Source organism: Nicotiana tomentosiformis, chromosome 2, assembly GCF_000390325.3.
Source record: "Nicotiana tomentosiformis chromosome 2, ASM39032v3, whole genome shotgun sequence".
Classification (NCBI taxonomy): Eukaryota; Viridiplantae; Streptophyta; class Magnoliopsida; order Solanales; family Solanaceae; genus Nicotiana; species Nicotiana tomentosiformis.
In genome coordinates, this window is record NC_090813.1 from 99,580,410 (window position 1) to 99,598,194 (window position 17,785).

General features: G+C 33.5%; 1 long non-coding RNA gene and 1 other non-coding gene across 2 annotated transcripts; both read left to right on the plus strand.

The window, feature by feature from the left end:
* Positions 1-213: 213 nt before the first annotated feature.
* LOC104100869 (uncharacterized) lies at positions 214-4,197 on the plus strand. Its single transcript, XR_011414125.1, has 5 exons — positions 214-425; positions 512-643; positions 1,839-2,000; positions 2,361-2,458; positions 3,602-4,197. It is a non-coding gene; the product is annotated as an uncharacterized lncRNA (long non-coding RNA).
* Positions 4,198-10,932: 6,735 nt separating this feature from the next.
* LOC104111973 (uncharacterized) lies at positions 10,933-14,377 on the plus strand. The gene is made up of 2 exons (XR_001972443.3): positions 10,933-11,287; positions 14,019-14,377. It is a non-coding gene; the product is annotated as an uncharacterized protein (transcript).
* The last annotated feature ends 3,408 nt before the right edge of the window (positions 14,378-17,785 follow it).

Consider the following 17,785-nt stretch of genomic DNA (forward strand, 5'->3'; position numbering starts at 1 on the left):
AAAATAATCTTACGAAATTCCGTCACAAAATTATCACAATATTATTAAAAATACATAGCTAATAGAAATTATATTTTTGTGACGGCCGAAATGCGTCACAAATTTGTGACATACATCTAAATCAGTCACAAAATTAAAAAAGCTTAAAATAGGTAATAGTTTTGACCAATGTGTCTGGCGCTAGTTTTAGAAAATTTTGGACTGCTTTTTGGTTTTCCCACCCGTATTTCCCCCCTTACATCAAATATTAGTCCAAAACCCTTATTTCCTTTTCCCCCAAATTGACAGAGGTCTCTTTTCCCCTTCACCTTCAACCATCGACTCTTTTTCCCCTTCACCTTCAACCATTGATTCTTCAATACCTGGTCCATCGCCATCCTCAATAAGTTTCATTGCAAGCTATTCGACTCCCTCATTCTTTTCAGGTTTGCTTCTATATCATTCTCTTTGTTCATAAATCTAGAAATTTTTGGGCTAATTTTTGATTCTTTTTTATTTCAATCTGTTTCAGCTTTGGTTTGCTCCATTCCCAGTTAGGCTTTGCTCGAAAAAGTAGTTTGTTGAAGTGAATAGCATCATCCCTTCTTAATTTTTCCCTGCCCTTTCTATTGGATCCTTCAACTAAAGCTCAAAAATCTTCAAGGTAAACTAAAAAAATATTGCATACCATGCATTTAATTATTTATGTTTTTTATTCAATTTTATTTTATCCCAACTCTAAATATTTGAAATTTATAGAAAAATCTTAGCGGGTCTTCATCAAAAGTGCCAGAATAGATGAATTGTGAAGTGAAAAACCTACATGTGTTAGTTTCTCAACTAGTAAAATAAAAGAATAAATTAAGTCTTTTCTGATAAGTACTCTTTCTAAGATATTTTATTTTATTTTATTTTAAGCTTGGGTTTTAAGATATGGCAGATTTTTTATTTGTAATTTTTGGTGTATATATACAAAGAAAGAACTGTATTGCAAGTATTCAAATATCCAAAAAAGCATAAAGATAAGGGCTTTAATTGTGGGTAACTGAAGAAGTTTTAGTAGTTTCTTAAAACTTTATACTCTTAGTAGTATTTCACATAGCAAAGCAAATGAAAATTATTGTCTTTAATTGCAACATCGATCTTAACTCTCTTTGCTTGTACGTGTAAATATTTATTTGAATTTATATTTTAAGTTTTATGCTCGAGTCTATAGTCTTATGTAAGCTCTTATGGTTTAATTATCATCATGTAAGTTATAACATATGTTTTATTATTGTCTTGTCAAAGTGTAGAATATGAATTCTAATCGTGAGTGGATGTATGCTAGATTGGAAAATAGATTCATTAATCCTAGATTTATTGCTGGGGTTGAGGAGTTTGTTGCATTTGCTAAAAGTTATCCACAATGCATGGATGGCGAAAAGCTAAGATGTCCTTGTAATCATCATAAATGTCGGAATAGAAATATCTTAGATGAAATTGCTGTTATGGTACATCTTTGGAGACACGGTTTTGTACCGAATTATTATCGTTGGTATCACCATGGTGAAAGTTATATTCCATATCTAGGAGTATGTAATGTTAATCAAGAAGAAATAGTTGGTGAAACTGTACAACAAGAAACTCAGAATTCCCAATCTCATAACTCATTTCAAACTATGAGTAAATATTTTGTATGTATGTGTATATTTACGTCATTGATTGAGATAAATATTTTTTTTTAGAAATTGTATCAGTGGACTACTGCTGAGAGTGCCATAATTAAACATACATGGAATAAAGTAACATCCACATTGTACAATAAGAAATTGTATGTTTGGCGAAAAGGTAAAGTCAAGCCTACTTGGGTTCTACAGGATATATGGGATAGCTGGAATGCACATTGGTCCTCCGAGAAGTGGCTTGACAAATCTCGTACTGCTGCTCAGAACCGGTGCAGCGAGACTGGTGGTCCGGGTACTGGTCCTAGCAAGCATACCGGTGGTTCTAGGTCTACAGTGGAGCATACTAGAGACTTGGTATTTCTTTTTATCTTTTAGTAGAGTAATTAAACATACAGTGGAGTTGGAGTTCTTACCTCTGATGGTATTTCTTACCATCAGAGAGGCTGCTCTGATGGTAAGCAACCTCCACTTCCAACCAAGAGGTTGTGAGTTCGAGTCACCCCAAGAGCAAGGTGGGGAGTTCTTGGAGGGAAGGTTGCCGAGGGTCTATTGGAAACCGCCTCTCTACCTCATGGTAGGGGTAAGGTCTGTGTACACACTACCCTCCCCAGACCCCACTAGTGGGATTATACTGGGTTGTTGTTGTTGTTGTTTTAGTAGAGTAATTGCCTACAAATATGTTCAGTTATAATATATAATTGTATTTACATACAGTAAAACTATGTCGTTCACCAAATTCGTGGGATATATTCAAGAAGCTACATCAAAGAAAGGATGGCAACTTTGTTGATGCTAAATCTACTAGCGTTCAAGTGAGTTCCTTGTATTGTATAGGTCTATTTTTCACATGACATCAGAAGTTTATATGAAGAAAGAAAAGGTGAATTATACTGCTAAATAACTACAACCTCAGTAAGAATTGAAAGGAACAAGTGTGTTTTGTTTAATAAGTTACTTATTAAGCGATGCCTATTTCTTGGGAGGCAATACCTAAAAATTAATTTTTTTGATGTTGTATGTATTTGTCATGAATGGACTGGTGACTTCATTTGTTGCTTGAATTAGAGGAATCGAGTGTTGGAATAACAATTTGTTATTTTAAAGGGGTGGAGTTTTCCACTCTGTGAACATAAAAGAAAATAATGGAATGGCATTTTGGAAGTTGGGGAATAATAATCTCTTGTTGTATTATTCAATCTTGACTTCATTTGTGGTTTATTTAACTTCCTGCTTGGACTAGATTAAAGACATTGTTTTTCACGTTTATTGGGCTTTCTCTATTCTTTCTTACTGTTCAAATGCTTAATAAAATATTTCTCTATTCTTAGTACCGTTAGTTCCTGAAAATACTGCTGTCATCTCCCACTTAACTGTGTGCAATTGTTGAATACGATTGGAATTGTCAAAGGAGATTTAACTATGTGCAAAAAGTTATATTTTTCTGTATTGCTAATCTGAGGAAGATTGATGTTAGAATACTACTTTACTTGTTGTATGAGAAAAGTGAGTATAAGGTCATAATAAGTGTGGTTCATGACTTGTTCTTAGCTGACTTAAGATTCATCTTTCCATTGTTTATCTTTAAATTGAAAAGGTTAAAAATAGTTGTATTTTGGAAAAGCAGCTGACATATGATCAACTCATATATCTTTTGGTATATATTGTAGTCCATTTTGATTCATTTCTATGTTAAATTTTGTGAAACAAAGTTTAGAACAGTGGATTAAGTATCATGAAGTTGAAAATTTTTATTCTTCCTCCCCTTTTAGTAGTTGAATGGCGGATGGATCTTTGGGTCATTCAAGAACTACTATATCTGTTTTTTCACTGCTGATTATGATTTCTGCTATATATTACATTTGCTCTAGCCAAAACTTTGGCAGTTTTGATGTAGGAGATGATTTATCACATTCTTTATTTAGGTTAATCTTTTTTATTCTCATAATTGAATGCAGGAAAAAATGGAGATTGTGGTGGCTGATGCTAATTCAAACCTGTCAGATGATACAGAAGAAGTCGATGTGAATAGCCTGTACTTTGAGGTTGTGGGTGGAGAAAAGAAACGGCGTGTGTATGGTTTAGGATCTCAATCTTTGTATCCAGACTCCAACTCTACCACTTCACGCACTTTTCATCCGATACCGGATGCTGCTGAAGAACGCATTAAAGTTCTTGTGGTGGAGGTGTTGCGTATGAGAGAAACTCAAGAGAGGATTCTTCAACAACGGTTAGAGGAAGAGATGCAGCAACACATCGAGCAAGAGGTGCAGCAACGAGTCGAGCAAGAGGTGCAGCAACGCGTCGAGCAAGAGGTTGCACTTTTGAGGCAACAAAGTGACGATCGATTTCGTTCTATAGAGGAGCATGAAGAGCGAGATGGCATTATCATCTCGCCCATTTGTTGGTCTTAGTTGATGCTTAACTGTTGAATATTATAAAACTTTTGTTAACCGATTAAGTGTAATGTTGCTAACTTTTGTTAGCTGAATATATGAAGTTTTCATATTTAACTTCAAACTTTTGGATAATATATTTAACGTTATGTTTGTTATATTTTGATTGCCATTTTATTATTTTATGCTTTTAGCTAATTAAATATTATTATAATTTGTTAAATTTGAAAGTTTAAAAGTTAAATTTGTGACAGATTTAGTGAGTCACAATTGTTTTACTAACCACTAAATTAGTGACGCAACATATTCCGTGACAACATTTGTGACAGTTTTTTTTTGTGACGAAATATTGTGTCACAAATGTTATAGTGGGATAAATAAAATTTCCACAAGAAAATATTGGTCAAAAATATTGTGATGGACAGAGTCGTCACAAATCCGTCAAAGTTTGTGACTGGAATCAAGCACAGGGGGCTGCAGAGTTTAATGACGGATAATCCATCACAATTTCTGTCACAAAAAATTGTGACGGAATACAATTCCGTCAATAACGATTTATGACCAAAGATTATGAGACGCCTGTGATTCCGTCACAAATAATGAATTGCGACAGTATTGTGACGGAATTCTCCAGTCACAATTTTGACTTTTTTCTATAGTGTAGGTTGCCTAATGGAAAAAGAAGTTGACGACACTCAGAATTGCACAGCAAATGAACGGAAGACTTCTATTCTAATTATAAAGTTTTATCCTTAATCATGTTAAGTAATGTGTATAAGTATATTGTCTTTAGACAAAAACTATGTATGGATGATATGAACTATTAAAACAAGAATTCTTGAACATCAAACAACCAGTTTAGATATTTATGACCAAGAACGTGATTCTCTTCGGATAGGCCCATGACCCTTAAATGCCGAAAGCGATACAATTTAATTTGGCGCTTATAAATTCTTTCATTGGGTGTTAATACTAAGTACATGTAAGTATTATTTGTTATAACCAGGGTCAAATCATCGTAAGCGTTTTGTCAAAATTGTATGAAATCGCAATACTGAACTTTTAGCCCAAAGGTCTACTTCTAGTTAGCCCAACTAATGCTCAATTCCAGTCCCAAGTTCTACAGAGAGTTAATGAGCTCGACTTCTACTGGATTAGCCCAAAATCTACAGGTTTAAGATCTCACCAATGGCATCTCATAGGCCCAAAATCTACTCTATATGTATAATTTATGTAAATGTGCATAATTACACACACACACGTGTGTGTATATATATAAATATCCTAATTAATTCCTATATGTTATAAGAAAAATCAAATTATGGTGGATGTCTACTCTTCCTCCATGATCTTCTCAAATGCTTAATGACATATTCAATGACATATTTCTATGCTTAATGACATATTCAATGACATATTTTTCTTCACTTTTCATGCCTATATAAAGGCCTTGTAATAGATAGGAAAATACACACAATTGAAGAAGAAAATGTCTTCCTTCTCTCTATCTCCATTTCTTGTTCATGTTTTACTAAATTGCTTTTATTTCATAACAACATGTCTTGTTCATATTTTACTAAGTTGCTTTTATTTTATAACACGTTATCAGCACGAATTGCTCATTTCATAATCTTTTATGTCAAGACTATGTAAGTTATAAGCAGGCAATGAGATCAAGTACAATAAAAAATGTCTTGGATGATAATACAAAGATAAGTTTTACATCCATCTAAACCCATTCATATTTTTATATCTTTGCATTAACTTTATGTGCAGTGTTTAGTAAAAATATTTTTTTCAATTGTATCCAGTAAAATAAAGAACTGGAAAGGTATGTCTTTATTTGCTATATCTCTTATAGGACAAAGATAATATTCTAACGTATATATATGTTCTGACCTTTTACATACTATGATAGATAATTATTAAGGTAATTTAGTAATAATATTTTTATCATCACATGATGTATTTCATTGAAAGCAAAATTATCAAATATATAGGCGATTTTACAGTACCTTGCAAATTTGGCATTCGAATATACAATCAATATAAACTCAATATAGTTATAATTTATAATAGTCACAGTTATGCATTAAGCCTTAAATATTTTTGCTGGAAACATAAGGCTCATTCCTCCGTATTGGATTTTTTTGGTGAAGTTCTTATAGTCTTTGAAATATAAGTGGTTATAGGTTATCTGCACCTTTCCCCTAATTAATTTATTAAAATATAAAAGTGATTGTATCATTTGAAAACAAAATGGCATATATCCTAACTAGTATTTTTGTTGCAGAGGAATTGTTTCAAGATTGAAATAGTTATATATGTCTTCTTGAAAGTTAATTTACTTATGCCTATAATTATGAAGTAATAATATTTTAAAGGCTCGAGTGTGAGTCCTAGTGAATTTTGGCCCATTATGCCAAAGTTTGAGGGTAAGACAATGGGTTCAAGTCCCAACACACTATGTTGATGAAACGATGTTGGATTCAAGTTTCAACGCATTATGGCCTAGCATGCCTTTATATGGGTAAGGCATTGGGTTTGAGTCCTAATGTACCATATTGATAATAATAATAACTAAAGAAAAAATAATGTAATTTTCATGAAAAAGCATGAAGCTTGTCCCACTTGATTTGCTCCATTCTTGAAGTGAATGTGATAGTAGTGCATGATAAGTCTAAATAAAGACAAGTGGTTGACCAATAAATGTGGGCGTGCGAGAGGCCAAAATAATAATAGTTATCACTATGGTAATTATAAAAAGGGAGAAATTCTTTGAAGAGAATGTGACTTGTGATAAATATTGAGATTGCATACTCATTCCTGAAAGTGAATGTGAAAATATATATATGATAAAGATTATGCATAATAATGTACTTCTGCATAGTTGGATAAATACTACAACTCACCTCTAAGGGAGGTTTGAGACAAAGAAAGATAATGAATATTATTGTGTAGTTACATAAATATATCATTGGTCGCATGTATATGATACGCCAAAATATATTTTGTCATGCCTTATGAAAGTTATTAAAAGCAAAATTAAAGCAAAAAAAATTATTTTGCTTGTGATGATTTTGAACATTACAATTATTATGATATGATTCTCTTTGTGAAGGAGACATTCATTATATGGATGGTGTGACAAAAGATCTTGTAGTACAAAAACAGTTAAGAGTTCTGAAAGAACTAATTTGTTACTACCCGGATGAATGAAATTGTTCATAACATTAATATTGTAGTAAGTCTCAAAAGAAATATTTTGATTTATAAATATATTAGCCAAAGTGGTTGGCATATTGAGACTATAAATGAAAAGAAGATTGAATATCTTTATATTACTATAATTATACCGGGTAAATATGAAAGGTTACCTAACTTTTCTTTTATGTGTACTACACAAGTATAAGCATGATGATGCAATCACAAGCCACAAGTAAACTAGAGGTTTACTGAAATAAATATTAGTTGGCATGACCGGTTGACCATCTCGGTTCAATTATGATGCGAAAAAATTAATTGAGAATTACATTGGCATATATTGAAGAAATATAAGATTCTTCAAGAATTCTCTTGTGCTGCTTATTCTCATGATATACCAGTTAAGGTTAGGGATTGAATCCCTTGATTTCTGGAACGAATAAAAGGTGATAAATATATAGGCCCAGTCACCTTCCATGTGGACCGTTTACTATTATATGATTTTCATAGATGCATCTATTTTATGGTCACATGTGCATTTGTTATCAACTTGTAGTTTGGCTTTTGCAAGATTGATTGCTCAAATTATTAGAGCACAGTTACAGAATATAAATTATGATGATTTATCTTGATAATACTGGTTTAAATCCAAGTTGGTTTAGTAGAAATTATATGCCTCCAATTATATCTAAACCGTTGGTTATGAGAACAAAATTGCCAAAATAAAATTTGGTATTTGATGTATTATTTAATATACAACAGCACTTGTAAGCATCTAGCCAAGTTATGATAAGTTCTCCCTATCACAATCAGTTCAGGGTCAGGAACCAAATAATTTTCATATAGAAATATGAATGTGCTATATGATTTAATTATTTCACCACAGTGCACAAAGATAGATCCCCAAATAAGGCTAGGGATATGTGTTGGTGATCCCAACAATAGGGGGAGAAAATGGACAGCTGAAAAAGTAATGCATGTAATGAATTATTATGAGTACATCGAGATCCTCGTACGAGAAAATGTGAACTTGAAGTTCAAGTGATAATTCATTTGCAAAATATTGCCGGGCGTATTTGCTGACCCAAAGCTAAATGTTATATTCAGCTGCTAATGCTCCAAATAAAATAAAGTCCATAATGAATAGAGTCCATGGCATGCATAAAGCATAATAGACTAATCGGTTCCAAAAATAAAACTCCTTGAAGAAGGAGAGGAGCAAATGTTCAAGATGGTCATAATAAGGAGGCAAGTGCTCTAGAAGAGCACCACGACATAACACTTCATAAGACCTCATGGGAGAGGCTCAGGTACCTGAAAATAATAAGATAAAGAGATCTCAATAAGTTATGTCTTTATTGAATAATAGTAGAACCGATATAAAATGATCGTCGACGATATTGTTAATATAATGTAGCACTCAATATTATTAATATTGACGAGGATCTTGAGCTCAAATCTGTCATGAAATTTGGACAGATAAATAATTGGCCAAATAAAAAATACGCAATGAAAATTGATTTCACATGAAAAATATAAAGTTGGACGGATAGTCCCAACACCTGAAAGTATAAAGTCAGTTGAGGTATAAATGTGTTCTTGTGCGAAAAAAAAAAGAAGGTCAAGTCGATAGACATAAAGACGACTTGTGTCACAAGAAGATTTGCAAATATCCTGGCATTGATTATATAGAGACATATTCTCCTGTGGTGGATGTTGCCATTTCAGGTTTTAATCTGGCAATACAAGAAAAACGTGATATGCGTATAATGGAAATCATTGAAGGATTTAAATTGTTCTGAAGCATATTAAGGTTTCCAAGTAATTTATTAAATAAAGCTTCAAAAATCCTTATACGGATTGAAACAATTAGGGCACATGTGGTATAATCGCCTGAGTGAGTACCTGTTGAAAGAAGGGTACAAGAATGATTCAATTTGTCCTTGTGTCTTTATAAAAAGATCTGGATCTAAATTTATTATAATCACCGTGTATGTTGATGATTTAAATATCATTGGAACTCCTAGGGAGCTTCCTAAAGCAGTAGAGCTTCCTAAAGTAGTAGACTATCTAAAGAAAGAATTTGTAATGAAATCTTGGAAAGACAAAATTTTGCTTGGTCTACAAATTGAGTATATGAAAGATGAAATTTTTGTCCATCAATCAACATACACTAAAATAATTTTAAAGCGATTTTATATGGATAAAGCCCATCCATTCCGACCTCATGAAAATAATAAAGAGCTTCTTGGTCCCGACGTACCATATCTTAGTGCAATTGGTGCACTAATGTATCTATCTAACATTACAAGGTCTGACATAATTTTTTCAGTTAATGTCTTAACAAGATATAGCTCTGCTCCTGCAAGGAGACATTGGAATGGAATCAAACACATATTGCGGTATCTAAAAGGGACTATCGGTATGGGATTATTTTATGGAAATGATTGCAGTCCCGATCTTGTTGGTTATGCCGATGCTGGGTATTTATATGACCCACAAAAGGTTCGATCTCAAACAGGCTATGTGTTTACATATGGAGGCACTGCCATATCTTGGAGATCGACTAAGCAATCAATCGTGACTACTTCATCTAATCATGATGAGATAATTGCTATTCATGAAGCAAGTCGAGAATGTGTATGGTTGAGGTCTATAATACACCTTATTCGAGACAAATATGGTTTGAAGTGTGACAAATCACCCACAATTTTGTATGAAGACAATGCAATATGCATATCCCAGTTGAAGGGAGGATTCATAAAATGGGATAGGACAAAGCACATTTTACCAAAGTTATTTTTTACACATGATCTTCAAAAGAATGGTGATATCAATGTGCAATAGATATATTCAAGTGATAATATGGCTGATTTGTTCACCAAATCTCTACCGACGTCAACCTTCAAGAAACTAGTGTACAAGATTGGGATGCGGAGGCTCAAGGATGTGAATTGATGCTCTCATCAGGGGGAGTTAATACGCGTTGTACTCTTTTTTCCTTATAAGGTTTTGTCCCACTGGGTTTTCCTTGCAAGGTTTTTAACGAGGCAACCAAAAGGCGTATTTCTAAATATATGTACTCTTTTTCCCTCACTAGGATTTTTTTTCCCATAGGGTTTTTTTTTCTAATAAGGTTTTAACGAGGTACATTATCTATGGACATCCAAGGGGGAGTGTTATAAGAAAAATCAAATTATGGTGGATGTCTACTCTTCCTCCATGATCTTCTCAAATACTTAATGACATATTCAATGACATATTTCTATGCTTAATGCCATATACAATGACATATTTTTTTTCACTTTTCATGCCTATATAAAAGCCTTGTAATAGATAGAAAAATACACACAATTGAAGAAGAAAATCTCTTTCTTCTCTCTATCTCCATTTCTTGTTCATGTTTTACTAAATTGCTTTTATTTCATAACAACATGTATTGTTCATGTTTTACTAAGTTGCTTTTATTTTATAACTATATATATATATATATATATATATATATAATCAATATATAAATGATATACTCCCTCCGTTCACTTTTACTTGGCATGTATACTAAAAATAAATTTTTATTTTTAGTTGTCACTTTACGCATATCAAAGAGATAGATAATTTTTTTTTTCTGTTATACCCCCAATATTTATTACTAATTTCAATATACAACTGGAAAAATAAATTGCAAAACCCCAGTATTTACTAGCCCATCAAATTCTGCGAATTTGAGAAAAATTTCTTTGTGACGCAAGAACCCTGCTTCAGTACCAAAACCCTTGCATACAAATCGGATCATCGTCATAATCTTCTGTTCATCTGCAATTGATTAACCGTAAGGCTCAAGCAATTTTCGTACTGTTGAGATTGAGATATCAATCAGAAGTCCAGCTCCGAAATGGCGTTAACGAACTTTATACTGACGGTGGTGGGAGTAGGCGCCGTAGTTTTACTGGTGAGGAGCGACATCAAACAGTCTGCCTCCATCTTCAAGCGTAACGTCCGTCAAATTCGCCATTGGCTCGAGGAAGAGTCCGCTTCCGCCGCTAAGTATGTTTACTTTTAAGTATTTTATTGGTTCTTTCCTTTTTCTGCTAAAAAGTCTAGTTAAAACTCCCCCCCCCCCCCCTATTTGATTGCAATGGAAGTTAGATTTAGTTCATAAAATTGAGCTTCACTTTTAGTCTGCAAAATTGGTTGTAGTTTGAGGAAAATTTTGCAATTGGCGGTAGAGCAAAACACAACAATATTCCACTGTTGTCAAAAGCTAGTCTAAGGTGTGCTTAAACCCTGAAGCTAGGTGCAAAAAATCTGAGCACTTCGCCTCGCTTAGGTGACGTTTTTGTATTGCAACTTTAGTGTCTTCATATCCTCTTTCTGCACGCAAATGGCTTTGGAATAGCTGTCTTATCATATGCAAGTAACTCTATATAATGTGGTAATAAAAGTGTGTGCGTCTCGTACATTTTTTTGCAAGTTTCAAATATTCAAATTTACTGAGCTAGTCTCCCATAAAAAGTAGGCCGAGTTGTTCCTATCGAAGCTTGTGATGAGACCTCTCATAAAAATTAGTGGAAATGTTGTTTTCGTAAGAAGCCATTACCTATTTGTAAGTTTTATAAATCTGAGCTCAAGCTCCAAGCTTGGCTACGGCTGCCAGAGAAGAGAAGTTCTGAGAGAGAAGCATAAGAGGAAGCTAGGAAATTATTTCTGTGTATTGTACTAGAAAATGAAGGAAAACGCGTACAAGTATCTCTATATACAAGTTCTAACTAAGCTACTTAATAAACAACTTAACCACCTGACTAACCACTGCCAGTTGTCAACTAACTATGATTACAAAGAACTGTCAACTAATTAGAGCTAACTAACTATAGGTAACTGACTTCAATACTATTCATTCATGGAAATTGAACAAATGTCTCATCACTCATTAGCTCTGTCTTGAAGCGGCAGCACTAAACAATAGTAACTACTCACTTAATTATAGAAATATTTTCAATTCCTTTGTCCATATAATTGTATATTTGTATCTGTATTTATAGTTATGATTCTTAACTTTTATATATATAATAATTTGCGCCTTTCTTCACAAAGCCCATTCTTCGTTTGCACTTAAAGTCCAACAAACTGTAACATTTTTTTTGCTTTTAATAATACTGCCATATCTGTTTACTGAAGGAAGCACTTCAAGTCATTTGGGTGGGTTTCTGAGTGCAAAGTGCTTAAGGTTTAAAGTCATTAGTGAAGTACGCTCATAAGTTGATTTATTTTTCTATTTCCTAGTTCATGTGGAAGCAAAATCTGTTGTTTTCTCTTTATTTTCATAGAGAGATATTTATATCTTATGTTTCCTTTTAAGGCCAAAGATTTTCTTTTTGGGTAAATTTCTTAGATTTTCAAGACATCAGTGGTAAATGGTTTTTGTTTTCTCAGAATAGCATTTAACTTTGTTCAAGTTTGCAATTGTCTCACGTATATGATCATGTTTTGGCGGTTATGTAGAACAGGCACTAAATACACATGTTCACTTATTGATGTCATGTTCGTGTTTTAGCCTTAAACTTGTATGACACCACTTGGACATGAGTCTGGTGTCATCAATTTGTGTCCCGATTTGTTATCAGTTCTTACTTCTTTTAAATCAAGTGTTATATTCTTTTGTTTGTACATCAAAATTTGTATCATTCTGCGTAACTTTAATTTATCAATATAAGTTGAATATGTAGATGTTTCCACATTGGTTGAGGGGATGAGTTGTTCCTTCAACATGGTAAGAGTCCAACCCATTCCTATTTTTACTTTACCCATTGTTGTACTCCCATGGTACATTATCCATGTAGCAAATGTCCAATTCTAGAAGGGGAAAGGGGGGTTATTAAGTGTCCCATATTTTGAGGGCATAAGCAATTTTCTTAACAGTAGAATTGATTTATTTTATGCATAGTTAGAAAATTAAACTGCATTCCCTATGAATACTAAAACGTAACCATACATCGGAATAGCAGAAAAAAGTCGGATTGCCCCCTAGCCCGGGCAAGCACATTGCGAATCATTAATGTTTTGTCAGGTTATGCTATATCCTTAAACTTCTTAATGGTATGTGTCCTCGATACCTTTGCAATAATTATATATGTTATGACTCATCAAATTGATTACTATGTTATTTATAGTTCTATGCAGTGTTGTCAAAGGCGCGCTTAAAGCGCGCGTTTAAGCCCTAAAGCGAGGATCAAAACATGTTGAGCGTTTTCCCTCGCTTTGCGGGCGCTTCGGTGTCGCATCAAGGCTCTAAGGCATACTTTCCTTGCCAATGAGTGTAATCCTAAAAATGCGATACTGAACAATTGATATTTCACTTTATCGTTATTTTTTCTTCAACTTTTTTTGTCCATGTATTTGTTATTCATGCTTATAATTATTGGTCTTGGACTACATATACATATTTTTACTTTTTCCTCTAGTTGCGCCTTTTTTCATTAAAGCTCACGCTTTATTTGCGCTTTGCGCTTAAAGCCCCAACGGGCCTTAGAGCTTTTTTGCGCTTTTCGCCTTTGATAACACTAGTTCTATGATATATTTCGATAGCTTGTTATAGGTTATATCCAGATTCTATTCTTCTTATCTCCTTGTTTTAAGTCTTATATTTTGACGTTGTATTAACTTGTTTCCCTTTGTAAATTGCATCTTTCCATTTTGCTTGTTCAGTTAATTAGTTGCAGTCCTTATGTTGTGTCATGTGTGTGTCAGTTGAACATGACATATATTGTTGTTTTTGTAGGGAAATGGAGAAGCCAAAGCCAAAGGAGATACCTAAAAAGGACATTCCTAAGGAGGACAAGCATTAGATTTGACTCAAGTTGAAATTCTTATGTGCAATTTCCCCCCTAGTGTTTCAAATTTTTTGTCCATTAAGTGTTTTCTATATCGTTTTCTTGCCCCTCAACTAGTGGCACTCTATGGTTGTTAAGGCTAACACAATATAATGACTGGTGTATGTGTCCTGCTACAAATACTGTTTTTCTTTTGATATATACTGAGATGTACAGATTAAGCAACAAGGTAAAGATATTTGAACTGGTCGTTGGATGCGACGCACAGCTGATTTTGATACGTAAGGATGAGCTATTTCACATTCAATGTTACTTCGCAGAATGGAGTTTTCATATTACTTTTGTCCATAACAGATACAAAAGAACTATGTTTTACAATTAGCATGTATTTTCTTGTGTCATGCTTGGTTGGTAGTATGTGAATTGAATTTTCTTGCGACTGCTCGTATTTCATCAGAAAATATCGTCTAAAACAGTAACAGAACTTGTAGTTGAGTAATTCAAGTTAATAAGATGCTAGCCATGTGTTTGCAATATATTTCCTTGTATGAAGTATATATATAAATGTTTATATTTAATATGTCATATTTTAGCAGACATGTTGTATCAAATATTTGGAAAAATCTGTCATACCGATGAGAATGACAACATATCAGAAAGAAATTTTATACTTGAACACTTGGTCGTGTGGCAGGTGATGATACTCTGTATAATACACCAAATTATATGTCATTGAAGAATCAAAAGTATGAGGAGAAAGAAATATTTGGTTTAACTCTTGCGTTGGTAATTTCTTAGAAGAGTGAGATTTGCCGAAGATTGTGAGAAAGCAACAATAGTATTTGAGCGTCATTTTCGAAAAAGTAAAGTATAATTTATAAGTGATGGGAAGAGCTTGTACTCAAATAAGGGAGGACATGAAACTTCTCCCAAGGAGAGAAGAGATCTCAGCGGTTACTTATTATGAGAGAGAAAGAGAAAAAAGATATCAAGAATTTAAACATAATCCCTTATTTTAGGAAGAGTTAGAAAATAGTATTTTATTTATGCATTTGTAATAAAATGTGCTATTATTGGAATAATCCAAATATGGTAACATTAATATAAATACTATTTTATAAGATCCCTACAGTGTAAAAATCTTTTATTATAAATATTTTTAGGACTCAAAACAAAGACTTTACTAGCTTTACCCTTGAGCCACCCATGAGACGAGAACATTGTCCTAAACATAAGAGGGGTGCATGATATATGCTAACGTCAAAATAAAAAATTAATTTCTGATGTGAGTGAAGAAATTGGTAACACACGATTATAGAACGAACTATGATCCTCTGCATAATTATAATAACTTTTGTTTCCTTTATTATTCATGTAAAAAAATTAGTATCGAACTTTCCTATTTAAGAAACAAAATCAGTAACACGTTCATACAGCACTTATATGTTTTTATTCGTAAGAACAAGTAACTTGACATGCATAATTGTTATAAACACATAAATAAAATGAGTCCAACCATAATAGAATGGAACTAAGAGAGACGCCATGTGCCCATGCATCAAAGGCAATGATGAAATATCATTGGTTTTTAAAGAAAATCCTCAAAGGCGATCAGCCTCCTCCATTCTAATTAAGTATTTATGCTGCTATTGTTAGAGAAAAATAATAAACCATTGCAATGTTAGAACAAGGATTACAACAATATTAGAAAGCAAAAATAAACTTGCTTGGCTTAGTGGCACATAGGAAAAAAAGTTTCTTGAAGATAGTTGGAGTCTCTTTCACGAGCAAACGGAAGAATAAATGACAACTCTATCTCCGGGATTCAATTAAGCCACACAACAAGTAGCATTCAAGAATGTTGCTCTTCTATTCTTGAATCTATGGTTTCACCATTTGATCAATGTCTCTTATAATATTTTAAGGGAAAAGTAGTTTTTTTTTTTGAATTGCTTGTATTTTCCAAAGAAAATCAGCCCTATTTATAGGCTAAAGAACCTTGAAAGACAAGTTTATCATTTAATAAGATCATGAATATATTCATGAATTTGGAAGATCTAATGTATTTGCTAAAACCAAAACGTATGTAGTAAATCAAGAATGAATTCACATTCATTCACTTTGAAAAATAATATTCTTTTGTAAATACATTTATTTATCAAATACACTATTTCAAATTTATTGAAACACTTATTCCAACAATCCCCCCTTGTTTCAAGAAATTTTAAAATTTTTAAGATAATAATCTAGTAACATGCATCAATAATGGTGTCTTTTGGACTTGAACCATTAGCTAGTGAAGGCATTCTAAATCATTGACTACTTGGTGAACGAATCTTGAACTAAGTAGTTCATTGAATGAAGTAGAAAATACCTTACGCACATTACTATTTTTTCGGTGAAAATCGATATCCTTTGACACCTTACGGCCATGTGTCCTGAATCTTTTTATCTAAGTGCTTTAAGATTTTTCTGTCAATTTTTTTTATTGAAGCGGCCTCCACTTCGCACTTAGAGCGGTGAATTCATCAAGAGTTACTTTGCATACTGATGTGGGGCTATAATTCCATAGTTTCGTACATTATGTGCCTTGCATTTACATGCTTTAATGATAAATTGCACTTTATTTGCGCATAATGAAGTCTATTTTATGTGTTGGTGAATTGGAGATGAAAGTAGAGCAAAAGGGATACTTAAACGCTGAAAGTGTGCTCGAGAAAAGTGAAAAGGAGAGACCTGGCGAGGCCAGCCAAAGGCCAGGCTGGACCAGGCTTTAGCCTGGCGAGGCCAGCCTAAGGCCAGACTGGACCAGGCTTTAGCCTGGCGAGGCCAGCCTAAGGCCAGGCTGAACCGGGCTTTACCCTGGCGAGGCCAGCCTAATTTCAGGCGTTAGGCTGGCGACGCCAGGCCTAACGCCAGGTCCAATCCGAGTTTTGAAGACTTAATTCATTTCGGGTTTGACTAGGACTCAGCCCACACGTTTAGGGTTTCTTCTACACATATAAATAGACCTAAAACACCACTTGGAAGAACGTTTTTAGCAGCCAAGGGACTTGGGCAGCCAGAGGCAAGCAGAGCTGGTGGAATCAACTCTTGGGAGTTAGAATTATCATTTCTACATCTTTTCATCTTTACTCTGTATTTTAATTATGCAAAATATTTGAGATATTGTTACTATGAGTATGAGTATCTAAATTCCCAATCTAGGGTGTTGATGGAACCTATTGAAGGATGATTTTCTTGTTACATTAATATAGATTTGCCGTAGTATTTTTTTTATTTGTTCAACTATATTATTCTTGTGGTTGATTGAAGGGCCTTCAATTAGCTGTGCCTATTTAGTATGTATTACTCGGGAGAGAGTACATATTTAGGTAGTTGTTGAACAACATCACTCTTAAACGTATATGAGGGATCAATACGGAGGTCTAAAGGTGGGTTTAGGGATAACGAAACCTTGATGTGATCTGAGTGAGCTATACTTAATACCAGCTAGCGTAATTCGGGAGAATATGCCTAGTAAATTATGGTAATTACTCGGGAGAGAGTTACGACAATTAGAGTGTTCATGGTTGATAGAGAAGACTTAGGTAAATTTGTATAAAACGTAGCGAAAAAGATTCCAACAATAGGGGAAATCACAACCTTAGATAATTCCAATTCTTGTTTACAACTTGTTCATAGTTAGCTGTTAATTATTACATTTTCATTACGT